Source organism: Alligator mississippiensis, chromosome 1 (assembly GCF_030867095.1).
Source record: "Alligator mississippiensis isolate rAllMis1 chromosome 1, rAllMis1, whole genome shotgun sequence".
Classification (NCBI taxonomy): domain Eukaryota; kingdom Metazoa; phylum Chordata; order Crocodylia; family Alligatoridae; genus Alligator; species Alligator mississippiensis.
In genome coordinates this window covers 380849842-380864202 of record NC_081824.1, presented here as the reverse complement: position 1 = coordinate 380864202, position 14361 = coordinate 380849842, and positions in this window count along the sequence as shown.

The following is a 14361-nucleotide window of genomic DNA, read 5'->3' as shown; positions in this document are numbered from 1 at the left end:
CCATCAATTCAAATAAGTGTCCAGCTTAAATCACTTTACAATAACGGTCTGAACAAATTTTCCTTGCTGTACTGTACTGCTTATACATTGTGAGAATTCAGTTAACACCATAAAACAAAACAAGACAAAAACAAAACAAAACAAAAAATACAGCTATAGAAAATAGATATGGGAAAACAGACACAACCAGAAGGTGCATTTTTTTAAATTAACTTTTGATGGTCAGGTAATTTCCAAGATTCAGAGCAACAGTACTATATATACTGAAAGAAATAGTATCCATCACTGAATCTGGACTTAAATACTGCACTAGGAGGCTGTAATATAGCACACAACAGATGTTGCACTGCAAGGTGTTCTAAGGCAGCATCTCAAAATAAATGTATCAGTAGAAAAGATAGAACATGTAGCTTGTGCACCTGATTCATGAAACTATTGAATGGCCTTACTGGTAAAATGTCACACATAGTATGAGTCATTCTGATGATTAACCTTTTAATAACAAACTTGGAATAAAAACCCTGGAATAAGATTAAAACAGCTAGAGCACCTGTACAGTTAATTTACAGGAAAGAGGAATTGGTGTATTTCTCTTTGCCTTTTGTCAAATCCAGCTTCTTTATTTTAAGAAATTTTTGCCTATCAAAAACACAATGGCCTGAATGCATTATAGATATAGCTTTCTATAGAGAGAAAATGAATTACTGTTTGCGAAGCATTTACCACTATCTAACTCTGATATCATACCTTCTTTGTAGTCTGCATTTATGTCTAGATAACTGTTCATTACATAAAATCAGAAATCAACATATATTCCCTACATGTAGCACCTGATCCAAATCCCATTAAAGTCAATAGGATTCTTTCCACTGACTTCAATAGGCATTGACTCAGATTCATAGTGCTGATCTGACTCATAACAGCACTTTTTTTTTAAATAAAAAGGAATTGATTCCTTTTTTAAAAGAAATTAAAATGGTTGCTTCTATTAAATTATCTGTAATTTAATTATAGTTTGTAGTGTTTTATTAAAGGCCACACAGTGAACAGACAAAAGGCAGAGATGCACAGCCTTCAGACCCACCACTGATTCAGAAGTGGGGGAGGAGGAGGTGGGAAAAAAACATTGAAAAGATAAAGGCATAGAAGAAGCTAAAGATCAAGCCAGAAACCCTCAGGCATTAAACCAAAATATACAGAATGAGTTTCCCTCTCTCTTTGCTTTCAGTAGAAACAAAAATGTACAGACATATTAACAAAGTTCTTCTTTAGAAATAGAATTCTTAAAACTTCTGGTTTATACATAAATTAATCATCTGATTCCATACATATATTTATGCTTGACAATTCAGATTTGCATTAATGAAATATTATCGTGTCCAGTGACAATAAGGCTGAAAAGAATATTATTATTATTTTTGCTCCACATTCGACAGTTGGTATGCCAATAGAAACAAAAATTAGGATTCCCACCTATTATTCATTATTGATACAAGATTGAAATTTCCTGTAGGGAGGTTGAACGAGCTTTCATATGCAGAATTTTTCATCTCTAAATGATAAATACTATTGCATGCTGCAGTGGTCCACTTTATTTTCCTTCGCATTTTATTGGCATTGTCACATAACCTGAAGCGAGCAAGGGGACACAGACTGGCTCTAGGAACCTTATTAAATCATTATGCAAGAACAAGGCAGTGTTCTTTACATATGTACATATTTAATCAAACAAATATTTTTTCACTCATACTGTTACCAGTTATGGGGGCATAAAATGTTGTTTTAACTTTTAATTTTGATTTGAGACTGCCAGCAATAAAGAAGCCTGCTTATACATTTGGATTCCAGTTGTTCAGAGAGGATAGTGGAAAACACACTGCCAGTGAAAGTTAATAAAATGTTTAAGTATCCAGCAAAAAATGCGTCTTTTTTTTTTTTTTTTTTAGATGTGGGAGAACAGTTTCCAGTACAAATAGCCAGGCTACATTTAAAGTGTCTTGGATTCAAAGTGGCCAGTTAATAATGCTGCATTTTAAATCACATTTTATTTTTCCTGTCAAAAATTCTAAATTAAATAAAATTATCTTGAGTCTTTATTCCTGTCTTTTGGACAAATAATAGGACAGAGAACCAAAACAGCTACTTTTGTGGATTTGTCTTTACAGGTCTGTCTCCCTAGCCTCTATTATACATGCTTGGACATGGGGATGAGGGGAGCATTTTAATTAGAGTGGTTCCTGGGCAGTCGCTCTAAGTCAAATGCTACAACATCACATGTATTAAGCCTCTGTGCATTTAAAAGTAGCTGTGGGATGTCTCATCTGAAACTCATTTGACGAGGTTTAGATATAGCATCCTGCAGGCATTTAAAAATGTACAGGGGCTTAATACACATGCTGGTAACGCAACATTGGAGCATTCTAATTATAATATGGAACAGACTGTTGCAACACATTCTAATAAGAACACAAAGAAGAGGGGAAACCAGCACGGGTTCGTGGCAGGCAGATAGTGCCTGACCAATCTAGTCTCTTTTTATGACCAGGTTACGAAATGCCTGGACACAGGAGGAGGGGTGGATGTCATATACTTAGACTTCAGGAAGGCCTTCGATATGGTATCCCACCCCATACTGGTGAACAAGTTAAGAGGCTGTGACTTGGATGAATACACAGTCCGGTGGGTGGCGAATTGGCTGGAGGGTCGCACCCAGAGAGTCGTGGTAGATGGGTCAGTTTCGACCTGGAAGGGTGTGGGCAGTGGGGTCCCGCAGGGCTCGGTCCTTGGACCGATACTCTTTAATGTCTTCATCAGCAACTTGGACGAGGGAGTGAAATGCACTCTGTCCAAGTTTGCAGATGACACAAAGCTATGGGGAGAAGTGGACACGCCGGAGGGCAGGGAACAACTGCAGGCAGACCTGGACAGGTTGGACAAGTGGGCAGAAAACAACAGGATGCAGTTCAACAAGGAGAAATGCAAAGTGCTGCACCTAGGGAGGAAAAATCTCCAGCACACCTACTGCCTAGGAAATGACCTGCTGGGTGGCATGGAAGTGGAAAGGGATCTTGGAGTCCTAGTGGACTCCAAGATGAACATGAGTCGGCAGTGTGACGAAGCCATCAGAAAAGCCAATGGCACTTTATTGTGCATCAGCAGATGTATGATGAATAGGTCCAAGGAGGTGATACTTCCCCTCTATCGGGCACTGGTCAGACCGCAGTTGGAGTACTGCATGCAATTCTGGGGGCCACACTTCAAGAAGGATGCGGATAACCTGGAGAGTGTCCAGAGAAGGGCCACTCGTATGGTTAAGGGCCTACAGACCAAGCCCTACCAGGAGAGACTAGAGAAACTGGACCTTTTCAGCCTCCGCAAGAGAAGGTTGAGAGGCGACCTTGTGGCTGCCTATAAGTTTATCACGGGGGCACAGAAGGGAATTGGTGAGGTTTTATTCACCAAGGTGCCCCCGAGGGTTACAAGAAATTATGGCCACAAGCTAGCAGAGAGCAGATTTAGATTGGACATTAGGAAGAACTTCTTCACAGTTCGAGTGGCCGAGGTCTGGAACGGGTTCCCAAGGGAGGTGGTGCTCTCCCCTACCCTGGGGGTCTTCAAGAGGAGGTTAGATGAGTATCTAGCTGGGGTCATCTAGACCCAGCACTCTTTCCTGCTTATGCAGGGGGTCAGACTCGATGACCTATTGAGGTCCCTTCCGACCCTAACATCTATGAATCTATGAATCTATTAAATATATCTATAGGCAGCCCCTATGTTTCATCTTTCTTGTCTCTGTACTAGGTTTGTTTTCTGCCTTAACCTCCTCTTCTCATGAGTTACATTGGGGTTAGGGACAGACATTACACACAAACTGGTTTAAGTGATCAGAAATGGTTTAAAACTGTAACAGAACAGACATTCAGTGCACATAAACCAATTTGAAAATGACTGAAACTGGTTTGAGATAAATCTGATACTGCATTCAACCAAGTTTAGCTGATTTGGGTCAAACCAGTTTATACAATGTCTGTCCTAGCCCCCTTCCTGTTTTAACTTAACTCACAGTCCCCCAGCATCCCAGATGCTTTGCAGCCCTGGGCAGGGCTCTCTGCTCCAGAGAGCTGGGCTGACCCCGCCTCTGCGTTCCCTGGCTGGAGCTCCTGCAGAGACAGCAGGCACAGCAGGGTCTGTCTGGCTTTCCTGTGCTCTGCCCCCCCCCCGCCCCCAATCCCTGCTCAAGTAGGGATTCCCCGCCACCCCATGCATGGATGGTAGAAACCATGTGATATACTAGCTAATGCTGAGAGGTGTCTGTGTATGACAGACAGGATACTGCCCACTTAGGGCTTTTTGGAGATAATCAGCAGGCCAGTTGGTAACATCCCTCTATTCCTTCCTTGGAAAAAGTTGTTTAGGAAGAGCTTAAAATAATGCGAGAGGCTTTTGCTTTTTTGATGGGGTGTTATCAACTCCCTGCTGGGGAGTTGCTAAATGCTCTGTTATCAACTCCCTGCTAGGCTGGTCAGGAGCAGTAGCAGGGTGGGTAACCACTTTCTAATGAGAATGTCCTGCTGGGGCCTGGCCATGCCCCCCCCCCCCCCATAGCTCAGCACTATGGAAGGGAAGGAAGGGCTGCTCTAGCACGCCCCCCCCCAAAACAAACAAACAAACAAACAAACTTGTAGCCTTATTTTCTCAGTCCAGAGGAGATGTCTGTATGGTTACAAACCAGTTCAACCTAGCCAAGTTAGACTAACCTGCAAATATTGAATCAATTCAGGCTCAGGCTTTTTGAATGTCAGTTCCTAGCCTACAGGTCATCATCTATAAAAATGCCCAGGCTCTACAAGGGTTGCCATACCATATGCTTTAGCTTTGTTCATCACTGAGCTGGAGGGTAAAAGTTAGTTCAAATCTGAGGTGAACTAACCTTAGATTGAGTGCATGGTTTTTTTAGGGCAATCTAAACCCCATGACCACCTAAACACCAAGATATTTAGATCAACCTAACTTTGGTTAAATCTGTTAAATAAGACGCATACATACTCTACTTCTTTTATTCACAAAAGTATTTGCAGAAATTCTTATTTGTAGAAAGTTTCACAATTACCAATGCAGGCATATTTGCCAGAGTACATTTAGTAGATGGGCATCTCTGACAGAAAAACATTTTTTTATTCACGCAAAAACAGATTAATGTTTCTGGATAATCTCTCCAAGATATGGGATTATATTTATAATTCCATCTAGTTACAAAACACAAATAACGCTAGTGTCATTACTGTTTGTAAAAGTTGTGATTGCTGAATGCATAAATGGGGAGGGGGGGTGTAACTTGAATTATTGATGTGTACTGTGTTCTGATAGTTCCCAATCATGTAAGTGCTACATGGTTGCATAAGATACAATCACTGCTAGCAATCTATAGAAGCAAGATAAACAAATAGTTATAGGATGACCTCTGGAATAAAATATTTTCAATTAGTTATTCCAAGCAGCTCTACTCTCATGACTTTCACACCCTTTATATCTAAAACTGAATTAGAACAGATGGCATCCAAATACAAGCATGTGATGTTCCAGTTCAACAATTCAGGAAACAAACAAACAAGAAAACTAGAAGAAATCATGACATGTTGATATTAGTAAAAAACATTTTAGTAACCATGATCTGAAAACACCTGGTCTAACAACACTTATTAGATTTTAATAAAAATGAGTTAATTACTTCTGTCAAAAAGTTTTGCTTTAAATACACAGTTAAAACATTTCTTAAATATTTTATTTAATAATTTATGGAAATAGAATGACAGCTAAAGATGGTATTTAAAATCAGCACAACTCTATCCAATGGGTGTCAAATTCCTACAGTAATGTCATTGAAACACTAAGAATATGAAAGGCCAGGGTGAAAACTAGTTAAGTCCATATAGTTTAAAAGTATCTAATGATTGGCTAGTTACTGTTGGCTCTGGATTTAGGACCCAGATGTCTTGTTCCAAGCAGGTGGAGAGGACTTACCTTCAGACCAACAATCACTTTTCCATTTGATAATAGGCAAATTTATTGATACACAGTGATAACAGAAAAGAAGCAATACAAACAATCAAGCAATTCTATAGCTACCAATCCTAGGGCTATCATCAAGATACATCTAGCTAGGATGCAGGCTTAACTCTGAGGCTTTCTCTTAGGTGTCAGATGTCACCATGTCAGCAGCCTGGAGGTAGGATGCCAAAGCCCACCACCCCTCCGTGCGGTGGGTGAGATGGACTTCTGTTGTGCCCTCTGTTCATGGCAGCCTCAGAGATCCCTCCCAGAGGACAGGGACAGGGAAGAGGATGGGAAGGAGGAAAACCTGGGGTGGGGAGGAGGGGCTTTCTTACTCTCAAGTATCTGCTTTTGTATTCTTTTCTCTTTCTTATGACTCTTCATCTGTGAATATTGCTGATTGGTCTCAGTGTGTTCATCATACTGTCCACATCCTGTGTTGTCAGTCAAAATCCCATTTTCATAAACCTAGTACATGCCTACAACCTATTGGGGCTTAACCAGTGTCCCCCTAATTTGGTCTGTTCCCCCAAAACTGGAAAACTCTGACACCCCTCTCTGGGGCCTTGTGAGCTGGTGCTACCTTATCTTATGTTATGGATAACTTTCCCAGGCTGTGTGTGGAACCATTGGCCTTGTTGTGTTAGGCATCCTGTCTGCTTCTGAAGGCTGAGAAACCGTGTATAACCCAGGCTTTTAGAAATCAGTTAACCCCTGCTGCCCATCCTGAACCATTCTAATGCATACACACACACACACACACACACACACACACATACCCATAAGCCAATTCCCAAGAAGCAAACCTTTAAATACAATTTTAAAGCCATCAGTTACCAACCAACTTCAAACTGTTCTTTACAATAGTTATTCTAAAACTATAGGAAAAGTGTAAATGTAAAAGATGCAATCTGTTTAGTCACAAAGATCTGAGATAGTTTTCAGTCAAGAGGACATAATATAAAAAGTCTGAATTTGAGAGGATCTTATTCCTTCTTGTCTGTACAGAGTCAGTCTTTACATGTTCTTTAGGTTAAACCCCATACATTTTCCTTTACTGAGCATGAAGTTAAGTGATAATCATGAATTCTGGTTTTCTCTGATTTAAAAAAAAAATCCTCAATTTTCAAATTAAAACAAATAACCCCAAATCCACATTTTTCCATGATTAAAATGAGACACCACTAATATATGGATTTCATAGACATTAGGACTGAAAGGTACCTCTCGAGATCATTGGGTCTAGCTGGGTCCACCACTGTATATTAGTGGTGTTTCATTTGAATCCTGGAAAAATTTGGATTTTTTTCTGGGTTACTTTTTTTAACTGAAAATTGGGGATTTTTTTTTTTTTTTAATAAGAGAAAACCAGGTTCCCTGGTGATAATACTGATCGGCCATCTTTGTGTGTTGCTTCAACTGACCAATGGCATAACTGCCATGAATGATGCTCATTTGATTCTTCCATGTGGCAAAACTATCTATCTTCTTTACAAAGTGATTTTAGAGATAAGGGGATGGTGAACTTTCAGAAAAATATCAGCCTTTTTTATACCTTCATTCCATTTCACATGCAGTATATTTCTAATGCATTTTCCTTCAAAAGGCCTTACAAAGCTCTCTGAAATTTGATTACAGCTTTCATCACAATGTATGAAAATTATTATTTTTTAATTTGATGATGCAAGGTCTACATTTTAAGACATTATTTTTGATGATCAAATCTTGTGTAAGCTGGTAGATATAGGTCCCACTGCACTGGTAACATTGCCCACTTCTAGGTATTCCTGCTTGCAACCTCATCTCTGCAAAGTTTTTTAAGTGACTACCTGTATTTCTTTGGTTTCTAAAGTAATATTTCAGTGGGTATGTTTGAGGTTGTCATTAGTTTGCAGATTTATTAACTGACTAGGGTTACCCACATTCAGGAAGGGTGAAGAGTAGTGAGCAGCTGAAAAATAATCCAAGTTAAGTTTTTCGGGGAACAACTTAACCTCATAAAATAGTGAAGTCACACAAAAAAACACAACAAAGTATAGGATCAAATTAGCCAATATCACACCTATAAATTGCATGTGATGTCTTGTATCTTAATGCCAAGAACAATAGTAACACTTACACAAATGGTAAGTTATGGTAAATGCAGGAATTGCAAGGAACTACTCAGATTTCTCCTTGTTGTAGCTTTCTTATTTTTGATGGAAACATCCTCTCTCTCTTGTGTGCTTCAGTGGCAATGCATAGCGGGTGTATGGGAGTGCATGTGCACCCCCTGAGAGTGCTGGTGCACTCCCTGATTGACCGTGCTTGCCACTTAGGCAATAGGCAGGTGGGGCCCCTGCAAGCACTGACTGATCACTGCAGCCACTCCCAGAAGCTCCTGGAAGCAGCTGCAGTGGCAGGGGGACGTCCCCCCATAGGCAGCAAGATTGGCTGCATGGGCGCCCCCCCCCCGTGGTACCAGTCTTTCTCCTTCCTTGCTTGTACTCCTTCCAGATTCTATTCTTTTGAATCTCTTATGTTTCCTTCATCTTCCTATATCCAAAGTTCTTTGGAAGGAAAATCTCACTTCCTTGTGAGTGATGGAGTAAGGAAAATCAAAACAAAGCACAACAAATCTCTTTTTCAGTCCCTTTAGATTGGTTGTAAAATCCATCTTTTTTAGTTTGACTCATCAAAATGTCTTAAGGAGAGCTTTATGCTCTACCTAATTTGTATAAAATAACTCTGTATTATATTCTATTTTTCATCATGTAGCGATCAAGTATAAATCACAAAAAACACAATGAAACCTGCATTTACTGCTATTGCATGCCATCTGTATACACAAGTCCCCATATTTAAAATAATGAATATTGCTTTTTGTCATTTTTATTTGTATTTCTCATTTTTTTTCTATGGTTCATAAATGACCATGTTATTCACTGCTATTCAGAAATTATGTTTCACCTTCAACTAAGTGGGAAGACCGCAGGAGAGTAATGCTGGATTATACTCACTAAGAGGTTTCAAATAGCTATGTTGATTGTGGCTTGTGTCACTTAAAAAATGATGACAACCTTTTAGATTAAAAATAAAAGTTTTTGGTATTAAATACTTTGTTATTATTCTTGCTGATTATACAGAAAGCCTTTTATCTATCAAAAAGACCTATGATTTCTACTGAAGCTAAGAATTACTTCAATACAAAATGCAAACAAAAGGTCTGATCCTTATTTGTAAGAGTATCTACATTGAAACCAACGATAGTGTTCATTTGAGAAAAGATTCATTGTTTAATATATTTTTTTCAGGCTTAAGTCTTGTTTCTTTCTGTGCAATAATTCATGGCAGTTTGGGAATTTAAAAGCAGTGGTTGAAATCCTCAGCTGTGCCAGAGTAGTACTCTACATCTGTATTTAGCAGGGATGGCAGAAAGGGCAAAGGTCATTTTCTAATTCCAGTCAGACCATCCTAATATTGCCAGTATCTGAGAGGGTTGAGGAGCAGTTTACTTCTGGCAAAGATAAGAGTAGTTTCAAATGTGTTATGATAATGCAATACCTTTTAATGGCCACGTGACATCCATTACAATGGCTGAGATTGCTGGAAAGCAATTTACCTTGGCCACATGCATTGCATACTTGCTTGATGGATCGCAGACTACCAGGAAGGAGTGGTGCAAGCACATTTAGCTGACTCTAGGCGTGTAAGTAGGTTTTATTCAATATATTTTCATCTTTTTTCAATTAAAGCCACCTAGGCAAGTGATCAAAAGGTCTGAGTGGTATAACTAATTTATTTATCTTCAGTTACAGAAGGAGATTTAAAATTGTCTACATGTCTATTCCACATATTTACATATTCTATTGATGTCACCATTTTCTCACATATTTCCCATTTTCAATTAATTTGTTACACCAACCTGTTAAGTCTTGTAGTAATTCATATTGTAAAGACTTAAGGGCTATAATGTCTTAAAAGCACTGTGTTTCTGCTGCACTTAACTCAGTGGGACCCCAAATGATTTGGGTCTATGGATACAACTAGTAATACAAATAATTGAACATGAAGTGCTGTTGACCCAGTGACAGTAGTTTGGGTTTTCCCTCAAATGGTTCCAGTCAGTTCTTCTGTATTTAACCAAAGATTCAATTTCTGGCTTGAGATCTTTCCTTCAGAGTTCCATCTTGTCAGCCATGCTATTCAGTGGGCTCATGGGGCAATTAGACCATTCCTACATTGCCTCTGTGACACTGCTCAGTAAATGTCAAATATCATAAATTAGCCAGGACAGGTGGTTTAGCAGGACCCTGAAGATATGACAGAATGACATCTCAGGCTTGTTTCTTGGCATATGTTCAGAGTCATTCTAAGGCACCTACACTGTCTAATTTCTAGGCTTTGGCATACATTGAACGGGAGTGAGTGGATAAGGTATGCTTCTTGGCAGTACTCCCAGACTCCATAGAGACAATGTAGATATGGTTAGAGAGGATTAACATGGAAGCATGTAATTTCAGCATGCTGAGTCCTTGGTGCAGGTCTTCATCTCAGCTGTGTTAGCCAAATGCCTTGTTCTATCAAGAAGTGATTCAAGTGATGCTGCATGTTCAGGGCAGCATTTGAAAGAAATGACAGAAACATATTGCCTTCTGGAATCAAAGATGCATTTGCTGTTTGGGTTCAAAATCCAGGTTGCTTTTAAAAAAAAATATGGCCATTGCTTTTAGATGGTCTGTTATCATCTCTGGTGAAAAAGTAACTGTTCCACCCATTCTTGACTAGAAGTACATTCATTGAGATGTTACCTTTCCACTATCTTTCCACTGTCTCACTATTAGTATCTTTCTTGATTTTAAATTACACCACTGAAATTTGCTCTGTGTAGGGGTTCACATTAAAACTATCAGGAATTAATATAATTCAAGCATGATTTAGCTGCCTGGTTTTCTGAATGGTTCATGATGCTGAAAGCACCTAGCACCAGTATTTATATGTGCACACATTTTTTATTGGTTTCTGGATAGAGTTTAAGAATGCTTATAAACCACATATAACTAGGACCTATTTTCTTGAAAGACCACCACTTTCACAGGAACATGAGACTGAAAGGGACACTGTGGACCGGTCAATCAGTCTCATCCCAGGCTATGCAAGCAAAATACAATAGAACTTGATTGGTTTAAGATGTTATATCTTAAAAGTGACTAGGTGTTTTCTTTCTTTTTTTTTTTTTGACCCCACTACTCTTCCTGTAATGCAAAGACACTTTATCTGTCAGCTCCCTAACTTTAAGGTTTTGGCAATCACCTTGCACTGCACCACTCAGTCCTTCACACCACCATTGGTTTGAATTGATTGAAAACTTTTGAGTCCAACAAAATGAGCCAACCTCCCTCTCAGGCTTGGAAGGGAACTTGAAGTACATGGCAGAGCTGTGGTGTTTCATTTGATCACTTGTTTATTTTGTTTAGTCATGTTGCTCCTTGCTTAGTACAGTCAGGGTACATCTACATGTGGAATAAATGTGAAACAATAAACTCCAGAACAGGCTGACCTTAAGCTAGTAAACTACTACCAAGTACAGTGTCTACATGTGTGCCTGGAAGAGCAGCATCTACATGTGAGACAGGGCAGAGCAGGGCTGGGCTGGTAGGGGACACAGAGGTTCAGCTTATGTCTCTGGGTGGTGGCATTGGGCAGAGGGGCTAGCTGGGACAAAAGAGTACTCAAAGTTTGAAGCTGTGTGGCTATGTGGCAGGCAGGAGTCTGGGCCCTGGCTGGCTGGTGCAATTTATGCCTGCAATCAGCATCTACATGTGCATTTAATTGAAATAAATGACCCCAGTATAAGATAGTATTGTCCCTGACTGTACTATATTATGCCAGCTAAATTAGTTTACTGTTGCCTAATACCATCACACATGTAGACAGTGATGTTTTACTCTGAAGCTAATTAGTCTACTCCAGAGTAAAGCACACGTGTAGATGCAGTCCCTGTTTATAAGGTGAGGGATAGCTATTTGAACTTGTCTTAGGAGTAACATGAGCCTTTCATACACATCTCTGCATAGATACTACTACAGAGAAGTAACAATTCAAGGCGGCTTCAAAAACTGTTTATTTGAAAGAAACGTATTTCTTTTCCAGCTCCCTGTTTTTTTTTTCTAATATGTAATATAATTGACTGAAGACCATTACAGAGTGCAGCTACATTGCCTTTAGGCTGACTCAGCTTCACTAGTTGGTGTGTTGGACTGGACAAATCTATATTTCCCTACACACTGGTATGTCTATAGATGATATTTTCTGGTGCGTTAGACTAAGTAAATGTTCAGTAAAATGTCACCATCTATACATGTGCGGAACTTAATTCACTGTAATTTAGGTTAATGCACCATTTGCTAGTACCAGGAAATATACATACTAAATTAATGGCACATTAATACACACCATAGCACACATGTAAACACTTACTGGAAGTAATTTGCTCCTGGTCAGCCCATACAGCAAGGGGCTTGATAATGCCTGGCTAAGCCACAATGCAGGGGGGAGCTGTGCCAGCTGCAGGGACAGCTGTCTCTCCACATGGTCCAGACAGCTATCCTAACAGCTAGGATGGCTGCATCCCAGACACATGGAGATTACATTAGGACCCGATCCCCAGGCGGCCAGGAAAGCCATCCCTTCTGCCTGCCAGGGACTGGCCCCCATATCTGCTGCCAGCCCCAGGGGAAACCTGGAGCTCCCCCACAACTGTTGAAGTGGGCAGAGCAGGGCAGGAGGAGTTTGCTCCCAATGGTGGTGCACATGTAGATATGCTCCCTAGAGAGCTTTAATGAACCTGAGTTTTCTCTGAAGAAAATTCAGACAAATTAATTGCATATGTAGACTGTCCCTTTCTTCCTCACTTATTTTGGGATATTGAGATCTTGGATGCCTTATGTAGGATCAAAATAAAGGCATTATCAACATGACCATGCAGACTGGATTTAGGCATTCATACTTTTCCCTATAGGGATGGGTCATACTCCAGTGCCTAATATATATATATTTTTATTTTATTATACATTGCATTATGAGAATGTCTTATTGTGGAGGAGGAAAAAAAAACCCAAACAAGCAAAAAAATACCCTCCTGACACTGTCCATAGTAGATACTCAAATGGATGTTTAACTGTGTTTAAACAGTTGAGTCCTGTGCTTAAAACAATATTCCACATCTTGCTGACAATTGCCTGACTTTTCAAATATATTATTAGAAAAAAATATATATTTTAATGGTGCTGGCTGTATGAGTACACCAGTGATTTGCCATGGTTGCTGCTATCTGAAACTATGAGAGGTGAAGCATGTCAGCAAAGGGAGTAGAAAGTCAATCAAAACCCTAATCATCTTTATCTTTGCTTATTCTGTTCAGCCTACAGTCAGACGTGTAATTCAATACCTAAAGGAGCATAATTTGATTTAAAAATCTAGATATGAAAAGGGAACATTCACAGACCAATCGGATCTGAGTACTCCATCAGCTGGGGGCTAATGGGTCAATTTCAGTAAGTTAGTCCTGCTATTTTAAGTGGAAGTAATACTCTTATTTTTCATCAACATAATCCATTTTTTGTCGACATGTTTTTGACATACAGCAGAATTGCAACATTATAGAGTTATATGTCTGGATAAATAGAAAATTTGTTTTATTCTAGCAGCAACCTCATCCAAGAAATGCAGACACAAACCATATATGTATTCATCTTTAAAACTTATGCCAAAAGAAATACCAGGCTGCAGAGGGACTTGACTACAGGAGACAGACAGATTTTCTTCTATCGTATTCTTTACGGAGGCAGATCAAATCAAGTGATTTAGATTCTTTTTTCATCGTTGCTACCTTTTTACTGCCAGAAAGCAGACATACTATGCAGCCAGAAGGTTACAGAATATCTTTAATGCTTCCTCTTTAACTCACTGTAAAGCTGGCTAGCTAGTAAATCTCTGCTGGATGATTTCACAGCTCAACACGAGCATCATGTGGGAAGGCAGAGCCAATGCTTTTTTTTTTTTTTTTTTTTAATACTCCAGGCAGGGCTCCAAGAAAAAAGGGGAATCTGAAATTACTGAGCATAGGAACAAATCACCATCTGATAATTAAAAGAATGAATGGACTTTAAAGTGGAATCTTGGTGCAGGGAGGAAAGGTTTATGTGGCCTTAAAGGAAATAGTTCAAATAACTGATATGTTTATGAAAGATTTTATGATAATATAGTTAGGTAACATAATTTTAAAGTTCCTCATTTTTTATAGGAAGTTAACCAAGGTTGTGACTCTGT